Source organism: Acomys russatus, chromosome 23 (assembly GCF_903995435.1).
Source record: "Acomys russatus chromosome 23, mAcoRus1.1, whole genome shotgun sequence".
Lineage (NCBI taxonomy): Eukaryota > Metazoa > Chordata > Mammalia > Rodentia > Muridae > Acomys > Acomys russatus.
Window position 1 is genome coordinate 29,233,815 of NC_067159.1, and position 12,144 is coordinate 29,245,958.

Below are 12,144 nucleotides of genomic sequence, written 5' to 3' on the forward strand. Positions count from 1 at the left end.
AGCTCTGTTCGAAACACTGGTGTTGGACAGCTCACAACTACCCTTAGCTCCAGCTCCAGGGAGCCCAAAGCCCTCTCCTGCCTCTGACGGAAGCAAGTATCCGGAAACACATGACACATACGTGCACACACAAAATAAATAGAAGGATCAATACAAGCCTGCAAGACTTTCAGAGCGTTTCTGAGATCGGGCTAATCGAAGTCATCTGTATCATATAGCACAGTGGTTCCCCAGGCTGTGCATTGCCCTGGGAGGCCCCATTTTACAAACAGCTTTCAGCTCCATTCCGACGGAGAAGAATTACTATAGGCCCTAGTGGGCTCAGAAAGTGTACCATCTGCCTGGTGCTGCTCATCTAGCCCAGACTGATAGATGAATTATTCCTGGGAATACAAAGGGAACTGTAAGTGCCCTATAAGTTGATTTTGGTGTGACTGTGGAAGCACATGTACCCAGTTAAAATCATATCAGGAAAAACAGGCCCAAGAACTTATCAGATATGCCAGACCAAGAAAAGGTTATAACTCCCTTGCCTAGACTCGCTAAATTGATGGACACCTAGCATTGTAGTGGCATGGTTGCACACCAGCCTGGTCATATGATATCGGGTGTGTGCGTCAAGGATCAAGCATTCCCCAGTTGTTCCTGGAGCTTGGGCTCAGCTTTGTGTACCTGCATTGACTACCTATTTGACGAGTGGCTCACTCACCTTATTTGCCCATTTGGACCTGATTTGTCATTCCCCTGTTATTGGCCTGTTTCCTGTCCTCAGACCCCAGTCCAGCCTTTAACCTTACAGCTGAACTGGGCAGCTTTGTGCTCACACCTGACTCCAGCTGCTCCTGCAGCTACTCCATCCAGGCACCAGCCCAGCTCTTTATCACATCAATCAGCCTTCAGCAGCCCACTTCTGACCCTTTTAGAATCTGCTGCAGCTTCTGTAAGCTGTATCCATCCTGTAATGCATAGTTACATATATAGGTACATTGGTGTATTTACTGTATGCTATAAGTTGTGTGACATGAGACTTAGTATTAGTAATTAAGAGCAGAATAAAAGAGCCTGCATTCACTTTGGCCAGGCTACCAAGATAGGAGGCATATAGGATGAATTACTGTCATTGAAATCACTGGACCCTGGGAATTTACTATTTGTCGACATTGTGAAAAGACACAAACATATTTGCCTATGTTTTGGGCTTAATGTATTCATGCCATCTGGCACTCATGACAACCAGTGAAATGACTCAGTGGGTTTAAATGTGCTTCTCGTCGCCCAAGCCTGATGACCTCAGTTCAATCCCTGGTACCCAAGCTGGGAGGAGAGAACCAATTGCTGGAAGTTGTCCTCTGGCCTTAACACAGATGCTATGACACATCTGAAACCATAGACGTATACATATATGTGTGCACATACACTATTTTTTTTTTTTTTAAAGATCCTGGTCTTCTAATCTCCATTGTCCCTACTTAAAAAAATTACGACTATGTATAGAGTGCTCAGAAATCAAAGGCAGATGGGTCTCTGAGAGTTCTACATCAGTCTGGTCTATATACCAAGTACCAAGACAGCCAGGGGTATATAGAAAGACCCTGTCAATAAAAATAAAATAATAAGATTGGGAGCTGGAGAGATGGTTCATGGTTAAAAGTCTTTACTACTCTATCAGAAGAGCTGAGTTGAGTTTTCAGCACCCACAACAGGCAGCTCACAACCACACCTGGGAGGACATGGTGTACACAGCTTACAAAGGCATACACATACACAGGCAAATAATGAAAAAATTAAAATTATAAATTGTTGCTGTTGTTGTTTGGTTTTTCAAGACAGGGTTTCTCTGTGTAGCCTTGGCTGTCCTGGAACTCACTCTGTACAGCAGGCTGGCCTCAAACTCACAGAGATACCCCTGCCTCTGCCTCCCAAAATCTGGGGCTAAAGGCTAAACCACCACCACCAAGCAAAATTATTAAATAATTAAAGGTGATTTTTTTTTTTTTGCCAGATTCTAAACATAAAGCTAGTACATTGTCACAGCAAACAGCTTACAAACATTATATAATTACGTAAGATGAAAAGGTACTGGTCCTGAAATGATGACTGTAAACTTACTTGTCTTTTCTTATCTCTTAGCACAAATATCAGCTAAGACCCAGCAGGAATATTTAGAGGAATGTATGTTGCATACAAGACAGTGTGCATTCACTTTAACCTTACAATATAGCACCAGTACACAATGCAATCATTGAAACATGTGATAAGTTAATATGGATGTAATGAAAATATACATTCTTTTATTTGTTGTTTCCTTAATTGTGACAAGAGCTTGGTTTCTAACCCTAGCTGGCCTTATACTCACAAATCTGCCTCTGATATTCAAGTGCCGTGTTACAAGCATGTACCACCAGCTCAGAGATTATTTTAAATGTATCACTATTCATGTGTGTGCATGTGTGCACAGGTGCACATGCATGTGGATACAAATATATATGAGTCAGAGGTCGATGTCCAATGTCTTCCTCTATTGATTTCCTTCACCTTTCTTTTTTGAGACAGAGTCTCTCTCTGAACCTGGAGCTCACTGTTTCAACTATACTGGCTACCCAGCAAGCTCCAGGAGTCCTCCTGTCTCTGGCTCCCCAGCATTGGACTTGGAGTCACTCGCTAAGGCCAGCTTTGACAATAGTGGTGCTGGAGATCAAACGTAATTCCTGATATTTGTGCAGCAGGTGCTTTACTGGTTGAGCCACCCCCCACCCCCCGCAAACTTTCATAAACTCTTGATGCTACCTTTAGTTTTAAATCAAAATTTCAAATTAAGGTCATTGTAAACTGTCATATAGTTAAAAAAAAAATAATAGAGTCCCTGTGTGCACTCCCCAGCTACTCCAATTATAGCATTTTAAAAAGCTACAGTATAATATAATCATGATACGAACATGTTACTTTTTCTACTAATATTTTTCTAAAATTCCCTTTGTTATTTTTTATTGTTTGACTCCTCTGTCTCTCTGTCTGTCTGTCTGTCTCTCTTTCTCCCTCTCTCTCTCCTCCTCCTCCCTCCTTCCCTCTCCCACGTGTGTGTGTGTGTGTGTGTGTGTGTGTGTGTGTGTGTGTGTGTACATGCACTTGCGAAGTCCTATGTAGAAAAGTTTGTTGACAGATGCCTGTAATTCCAGCTACTTGGGATGGTAAGGCAAGAGACTCTAGAATCTTCATAGATTCATGTGCCCACAACCACAGACAGGGTTTTAAACAGTTCCTTTGTCTTACCCATTTTATAAATACTTTCTTCTTGACTCTAATTTGTCCTCCATTTCTAAAATGCTATTCCAAAGTGTCTATGAATGGAATATCAGTGTATATAATCTTTAAGGATAGCTTATTTGGCTCAGTGAAAAATCTCTGAAGATTTATCCACATTGTGTACACATTAACACTTCATTCCTTTTTAGTCCGCACTAGTGGAAGTTGTGGTCTTAATATCAGACAGTAGAGTATATTCCTCTATAATCCATTTTAAGAACCTAAACACATGTGACAGCTGGTGAAGGAGTGTCATGAAGTCAGTATAGGCTTAATGTTCCATCCTGAAATGTGGTACAAATTTTCTGAATATGGTCCTGGGTGAGGCCCATGGGTCACCTTGCTAATGGGAAGTATATAAGCTTAGAAAATACCACTGGGTTTATTCAGTCACTTGGTCAGCATGATTTACTTTGACCTTGAGGGACGAGGACAGTCACCTTAGACTAACTGAAGCCTCCAGAAGTAGCTTCTGACCTTCTTCTCCACTGGGATAACTTCCAGGCTTCACAGGGCAACGTGCCTGGTAGATGAGCAGCCAATGTGAAAACAAGCTGAGGAGGTCAACAGGAGGAAGGGGCCCTTTATGAGCCTGACCTAGTGTGTAGATAACTTAACTGCTGCATGGGGATGATCAGGGAGCGTAGTAAGAAAGTACCACTCAACCAGTTCAAACCACATTGGGCCTCATCACTGCCCAAAGGGCTCTGTGACTGCTTCAGAAAACGTGTGGTACTCTGCAGAAGGCACGTGTCTAAAAGAGGAAAGAGAACATAAAATGTGCAGCTACACATATAAGAATTCTGCCAAGTGATGGAGTATCTTTCCTTCAAGACATGAACTCTTGGTGAAGTCATGGAGGGAACACAGAAAAGGAAATCTAGATGTATATAGTATATAGGTGGGAAAACACACACTTAACCCTGTCTGGGTCTTTTCAACTAAAATACGAACTAAGGATCTGTAAATAGAAGCAGACTATTCAGAAGCAGCTAGGAAAAATTTGAATAGCAAATCATTGGTTTGCAGATGGCACGTAAATGTGACTTTGCGAAAATAGAGCAGAGAGAACAGGGGGTGGGGGTGGGGTGGGGGGAGAATGAGAGAAATTTATTTCAGAGACAAAGAAAAAGTATCTAGACTCCTGAAGCGAAACAAAATTTTTATTTTTGCTGAGAAATGCCTTATATGTTGATTTTAAAGTTAATTATCTCAGTGGTTTTTCTTTTGTTGAACACATAAACAAACTTTCAGCTTGAGTTCCTTCCCTTCTCTCTCATTCGAAAATGAGACTATGAGGAACAGTAATGTTAAGAAAGCAAAATGAGGGGAAAAAATCAAATACAGGGGCTGGTATGCTGGCACATGCTTGTAATGTAATCCCAGCACTCCAGAGGCAGAAGCATACGGATCTGTCAGAATTCAAGGCTCTAGGGTTAGCTCCTAGTATCCAGAAGAAATACGCATGTTTGTGCTTTCCCTTCCTCAATTTTGTTTTTCAACATTTTTGTTTTGTTTTGTTTGAGTCATACTATGTAGCCCAAGGTGACCTCAAATCCACCATCCTCCTGCTTCCATCTCTTAAGAGTTGGGATTACACACATGGGCTCCCATTCTTGGCTAACATACATAGTTTTCCTTTCTGCAGTACTTGGGGCATGATGGCTAGTCTTGGCTGTCAACCTGAGTACATCTGGGATGAACTACAATCCAGAAATGTGAGATTTGTATTATTTATTTATTTATTTTCTTGGGTTAAAGTGGATGAATCCACTTCTAGTCTGTACCTTTGAGGAAGGAAGATATACACCTTTAATCTGGCTCTTGAGGTGGAAAGAACACTTTTAACCTGGGGCGCTCCTTGTCCTGGAAGTCTACATAAAGATATAGAAGAAGGAAGTTTTTGCTTCTGTATACTTGCTCTCACCTTGCTGGCAAGGCCATTCCTTCACTGGCATTAGAGCATGCTTTGTTGGGGTTCTAGACCAGCACCCAGCCTTGTGGACTAAGCAACTTCTGGATTCTTGGACTTCCTGCTCAAAGGCCAGACATTTCTGGATTACCTAGATCATAGCCTTTAAGTCATTCTAATAAACACACACACACACACACACACACACACACACACACACACACACACACACACAGAGTAATTATATATACACATATATTCCACATATAATTACTGAAGTACAATTGCTATGATATACTTACAGCAGTCCATGTCCCAGCATTGCACTACACTGCCAGCACTGTATTTAGATATGCACTCCCCACTAGAACTTAAGCTCCTTGGATATTGGACTTAATTTAAATGTAGCTGGTGGGTGAATGGGTCAATGGTTGGTGAGACCATCTAACTTCGTGCTTTGGAAGTTCCAAAATTATTTTTTTAGAACAATGGGCACCTTTATTACATGAGCTATGAATGGTTTATTTGCCTTTCCGGGCTTTGATCTTTCTCAGATAGAACTCCAGCTCCCTGGCCTGTAGCACATAGCCATCTGCTTGACCACACTGGCCTGGTCTTGAAGCAATACAGGCAAGAAGCTTGCCCTGTGGGAACTGCTCCTCCAGAAGACTGTTGTTGATCTTGGCGTTCTTTTTTCTCTCACGGTATTTCTTCTGTTTTTTCTTTGGTCGTTTGTTGTTGTTGTTGTTGTTGTTTAAAATCTCTTCCTTCTCAAGAGTCAGCTTGGCCCCCTTCTTGCAGCCCAGGGGCAGTGCATGATGGGACTCTACCACTGTTGGAATGGTGTGCTGTCAATGAGCACTGATGCAGTTCTTCCCCAGGGTCCTGATGAGGACAAGCAAGTTATTGGATACATTGTAGCAACATCAATGGTCCTTGTTTTGCTAGTACAACACTCAGAGCCCCTGAAAACGTTCCCCACATCCAATCTCACAGCATGGTCCATTACTGCCTCCTCAAACTTGGACTGTGTGTATGCGACAAGGGTCAGTCTTAGTGTTGGCAGCTGGCTGTCCCAGTTCATACTTCTGCTTCTTGTAGTAGAGCTTTTTCTTATTCCCCGTCTTGCTGCAATCATCTTTTGACAGTGGCTGAAAAGAGATTCCAAAATATCTTAAGATTAAACTTTTTGTGTAAAAATTTCTAAGATATGCCTTATCTGCCTTATAAAAAGTATTAAGACTATGCGAGCCCGCTAAGTGTCTATTGTGTATGAGCTATACCCTAGACCTCTTTCCTTTTCATTATTATTCTTCGGAGTATTTAATTTTTCCTTCTTATTTTTTCTGTGCCCTTCTTTGCTTGCAGGAAGTCACTTGTCACTCCATGTTGTTGGTCTGCCACTAAAGGAGCAGATAATTCCTCTAACATCATTTGATCAGGTTCAAGTGTGCAAGTCACATGATGACAAGTGCTGGAATTACATTGAAAATAGGAGTACACGGAATTCTCAATGAGGCTCTGGGCTCCTGAGCTGATAATGGACACATTCTCTAGGGTGCTGCACTTTCTGACAATTTTTCTATTCTGGATTCTTCCTATACTGCATGATTTTGTCGGGGACAGGGCTCAGACAAGAATGGTTTTTTTTTTAATAAAATATTTACTATTGGTTCAAAGCTGACATCCACAAAAATTGGCGTTAGAGGACTAGCTTGGTGGTAGATTTCTTGGCTGACACAAACAAGGCTCTTGGCTTAGTGCCAGCACCATAATGTAAATATCTGAAGTATATATTAATAGTTACATTGTAAATTTAATTTAATATACATTATAATTATGCATGTATATATTTAACTTACATGTAATTAGGAATTAGTGGTAAGGCACAGGCATCCAGATGGCTCAGCTGGTAGAGGTGTTTGCTTCTATGACAGATGATCCGAGGCCCACATGATGGAAGGAGAGACTCCTGAAAGCTGGTTCTGACTTCTACACCTCCACCAGGGCGTGCACATACCCAGGCACATAGACTCACAGGAAAATAAGTTAGTAAGTAACCCCTCATCAAGGGAATTTTTCTTTGCCACAGATAGAGACCATTATAGAAAATCACAACTGATTAAAATTCTGAGGACAAGAGGTCATGTGGTACCTACAGGCAGCTGTGAAATGCTGAGAATGAAAGAACTAGTAGTCTTCCCCAGGGAAATGGCCCCTAAATGTCACTGGCAATCGTTCTGCCCTGAGGTCTTATAAATACAAGTAGCATTCTATGGACTGTGACGGTTCTATTTATATATTTGTGTGTGTGTGTGTGTGTGTGTGTGAGAGAGAGAGAGAGAGAGAGAGAGAGAGAGAGAGAGAGAGAGAAAGAGAGAGAGAGCAGTGAGGAGCTCTTTTCCTGCAACGCCTTAACCCAGTTTTTTTTTTTCCAGTTTATATTTCACATCTATGTTAAGGAACTTAATCAGATGAGATAGATATTATTTACAATCACATTTTACAGTGACAACTGGAGTGAAAGTTGAAGTCTGCACCATTGGATATCTGAGGCAACAGAACACCTGAAATGTGTCCAAATTGAGATCTCAGTGTAAAACACACAATAAAGACAGGGCAAAGAAGATAACTACCTCATTAATATTGGCCTACATTAATTACATATTACAATGTTTTGATATATTGAGTTAAGTGAGATGCAGTCACCTGTTTACTTTCCTTTGCTTTTTCCACTACTGGAGAATAGCAGCCTGGTCCCGGCAAGTACTGTACCTGTACCTCTACCTGTCGCCGTTGGTTTTCGTGTTCTCTAACCTGGCTAAGCATCAGGCATGATTCCCCTCCTGTTGACTGGGCCTTATAAACTTCTGTTTTGAAAAGAACACACCATAATCTTTTGGCAGTACTCGCATCTTCATTGAAACAAATAGGGCGAGGGACACAGCTAGCCTGTCTAGCGTGCACAAGGCTCTAGCTCCTGGATGTGTTCGCCACAGCGTGAAAGCAGGTATGGGTGGCACATGCCTTGTAACAGCGGTAAGTGGAGGCAGGAGGATCCAGAGGCCAAGGCCAGCATCACAACAAAGCAAGTTCAAAGCCTGCCTGGGTTATATGATACCTTGTCTCAAAACAGTAGCAAAAATTGGCTTTGTGAGGAATTTAATTTTGGGTCCATGAGCAGGAAGTGAGGGGATAGGAAAAGTCCTTGCTGTCATAGAGCTGATACTCCAGTCACAGGTTTGGTAGAGGAGACAGACATCAAAGAGGCCAATCATAGTAAATTAAGAGATTACATGAGGGAAATGAGCACAGTCTAAGAGGGCAGAGAAGACAAGATGATGATGGGGGCGAAGGGTGCTATTTCTAATAGTAGGATCTGAGGCGGCTTCTCAGCTATGCTGACATTTGTATGGGGAAAGAAATGAGGCAGTGGAGCCAGACAGGAAGTTATTTTGGGGATGAGCATTCCAGGCAAAGGCAAGCAGGTGCAAAGGACCTAAGGCAAGAGCAGAAAGCTAATGTGCTCAGTGTGGAGGGAGCAAGGGCAGGAAATGAAGTCAGAGGGAAGTGGGCCAGGGTGCTCACCCAGGCCCTGATAGCACTGCAGGGACTCTGGGTTTCATTTTGACTGAGGGTGACTGTCAATTTTAGAAGTAAGGAGTGATTAAATTCTGAGTCACCCTGCCAGTTTTATTGAGAGCAGGCTGTAAGTTGCAAGAAGGGACCAGGTAAGATGCTGCAGAAATGGCCCAGCTGAATATGAATGCCTGTTGACTCTGATAGGATCAGTGCTGGGAAATGACAAAAGTCCTTTTTGTTCCTTATGACACTGAGGCTGACAAAAACCAGAGGATGGATTAGAAATGTGACAAAGGGAAAACCAGCAGTCCTGGTGGCCTGAGTGCCGTAGTTTTGTCCCATATCAGGTGCTGTTTCAGTCATTCTTGATTTATCCAGTATCTGCATATTGGCAGAAAATACATTTTTAAAAAAATTGTTTTATGCCAGGCAGTGGTGGTGTACATCTTTTACCCCTGCACTTGGGAGGAAGACGTAGGCAGGTCTCTGAGTTTGAGGCCAGCCTGGTTTACAAACCAAATTCCAGGACAGGCAAGGCTAAACAGACAAGCCCTGTCTCAGAAAACAAAACAAAACAAAAATCCCGAGTGCTGGCATTAAAGGTGTATGCCACTACACCCGACTGTTTGTTGTTTTTCGAGACAGGGTTTCTGTATAGCCAGGGAAATATGTAGACCAGGCTAGCCTGGAACTCATAGAGTTCCACCTGCCTCCCAAGTGCTGGGATTAAAGGTGTGTGCCACCACTGCCCGGCCCTACTACTTGTTCTTAAAACTTGTTTTTAACTTTAAAAAAAAAATAATAATAATTTATTTGAATTGGTGTTTTTTCCTGCATGTATGCCTGTGTGAGGGTGTTGAATCTCTTGGAGCTGGAGTTATAAACAGTTATGAGCTGCCAAGTGGGTGCTGGGAATTGAACCTGGGTCCCCTTCTAAGAGCAGCCAGTACTCTTAACTGCTGAGCCATCCCTCCAGCTCCAAAACTTGTTCTTACACAAAGTGATTCCTCTTGCTTCGGGAATTGGTTTGATTTTGCTTGAGGCAGAGTCTTACTATGTGCCTCATGATCATCCTGTCTTAACCAGTGAGAAGACTACCAACATATGCCACCCAGACTATTAAATGTAAGGTTTTCTTAAAGTTGTATTTATTACTTTTGTGGGTTTAGTGGGCAATGTGAGGTGTTGGCCCTCTCCTTCTGCCTTCAGTCTGGAACCTGGGGTTGACTTCAGGTCAGCAGATTTTCTTGGCAACAGTAACCTGTCATAGTGGCCATCTTGCTGGCCCTAACCGTGATTGTAGGAAAAAGGACCGAACCAAGTTTCATTATGTGTCTCAGCTACTTAGGCATCTGAGGCAGGAGGATCATTTGCATCCAGGAGTTCAAGACTGACCTGGATAACATTCTGAGACCTTGTCTCTAAAACTAAAACTAAACAAATGAACTTGATTTCACCTAAACTTGCCATTTGCTGGCTTCCTTCCCTCCTTCCTTCTTCATTTGTTCCTTTCCTTTTCTTTTTCTTCTGGCTGTCCAGAAACTGGTTCTCTAGACCAGGCTGGCCTCAACTTCAGGGATCCACCTGCTTCTGCCTCCTGAGTGCTGGGGCTAAGGGTGCAAGGTACAACCTCTTGGCTTGCCATTTTTCTTTTTAAAATCATCAATGATAGCAAAAAAAAAAAAAAAAAAAAAAGTACCTCTCCATCCTAAAAAAAAAAAATCTGTAACACTATCTTTTGACTAAAGTTTCTTTATTTGATGTTTTTCTTGGAGGGATTGGGGAAGATTTACCTATTCTGGGAAGTGAATCACCTAGAGAGAGCTTGACATTGGAATGTAAAGCAGAACAAAGAAGGTTGAAGAGGGAAGGGGAAAGGCGAAGTGAAGAACCACTCGCTCCTTCTGCTGGGTCCTCAGCAGCTGTGGCTTCTCATTTTCCATTTGGCCTCCAGCCCAACACCAAGTGCCTCTTCTTTCTGCCCCCTGCCTCCTGCCCTGGACACAGACACTCAGGCCTATGCTCTTCTGTCAGGCCTGTGACAGAAGCCCCAGGACACTCCTGCTAGACACAGTAAATCCTGAGAATGCTAGTAGCCAAAAGTGCCTCAGGGGGATTCGTCGTGTTTGGTCAACATTTTTGCCTGAATGAAAGATCAAAAGCATTGTTCGCCACAAGAACACACACTGTGGATATGTTATGTTTAATATCTCAGAGAGCAATGAAACTCCAAAATATACTTGGTAATTCCATCTTGTTTTGAAAATACATTAGCATCCATGCTGGGCTCTCCTGTCAGTGGAACCTGAAATCAACCCTAAGATTTGCTTTGGTCACTCACTGCTTGTATTTCTGTGCTACAGGTTCCTTAGGCAGAAGAGGCTAGCATTGTCTGACTGTAACGTAAATGCGAAATGACATCGTGCATCGAAAAATTATGTAAGACTAGACAGGCATTTTTAAGTATTTTCTTATTAGTCCTCCAATGATAGCTTCTGTGTGTCTGTGGCTAGTGAATTAAATGAATAAATTCAAAATACACATGAATCCAACTCTTTGCCACCACAGGCATCCGAGAAGCCTTGCAAGGGACAGAAAAGGCTTGATGGTCTTTCTTACTTCTTCCTTCCTTCCTTTCTTTTCTTTTCTTACCTTTTTCTTTCTCTTTCTCGTTTAGTTTTTTGAGACAGGGTTTCTCTGTGTAGCCCTGGCTGTCCTGGAACTCCCTCTGCAGACCAGGCTGGCCTCGAACTCAGAAATCTGTTCAGCCCCTCTAGTGCTGGGATTAAAAGCATTCACCACCACCGCCACACCCTCCTACCTGCTTGGTGGCTTTTCTCTACAGTACAGTGTGACTCTGGGCTGCCGTTCACTTGAGCACGTCCCAGGTCATAGAATCCCAGTCAGTGTATGTCCACAGAGAGCAATGAGAAGAGCCTTCGTATCCAGACCTTAGAGTACGGCAGAATGTGCACAGGGCCAACATGATTGAACGAATGGCAAAGGGATCTTGAACCCAAAACTTGAAATTTAAATTTCTCCAAATCATAAAGGTTTGGGCCACTCACATCATGCCAAAGGTAGAAATTCCGCACCTGACCTGATGTACTAGGTCACAATCAAAACATAAAGTCACTGAGTCTCCACAGTAACTCAGTAATAGAATGCTGGTTTAGCATTCAAAAGTCCTAGGGTGTATATCAGTATTACACACACACACACACACACACACACACACACACACACACACACACACACACACACACACGGGAGCACACATATACACACCTAACAAAGTTCATCACTAAGCTGTTATTACTGATGTGCATGTTAGGGTTGAGGTATGA

The 12,144-nt window shown here is 42.6% G+C and overlaps 1 pseudogene; it reads right to left on the reverse strand.

The window, feature by feature from the left end:
- Positions 1-5,736: 5,736 nt before the first annotated feature.
- Positions 5,737-8,044, reverse strand: LOC127206176 (40S ribosomal protein S8-like; annotated as a pseudogene).
- Between the last annotated feature and the right edge of the window lie 4,100 nt (positions 8,045-12,144).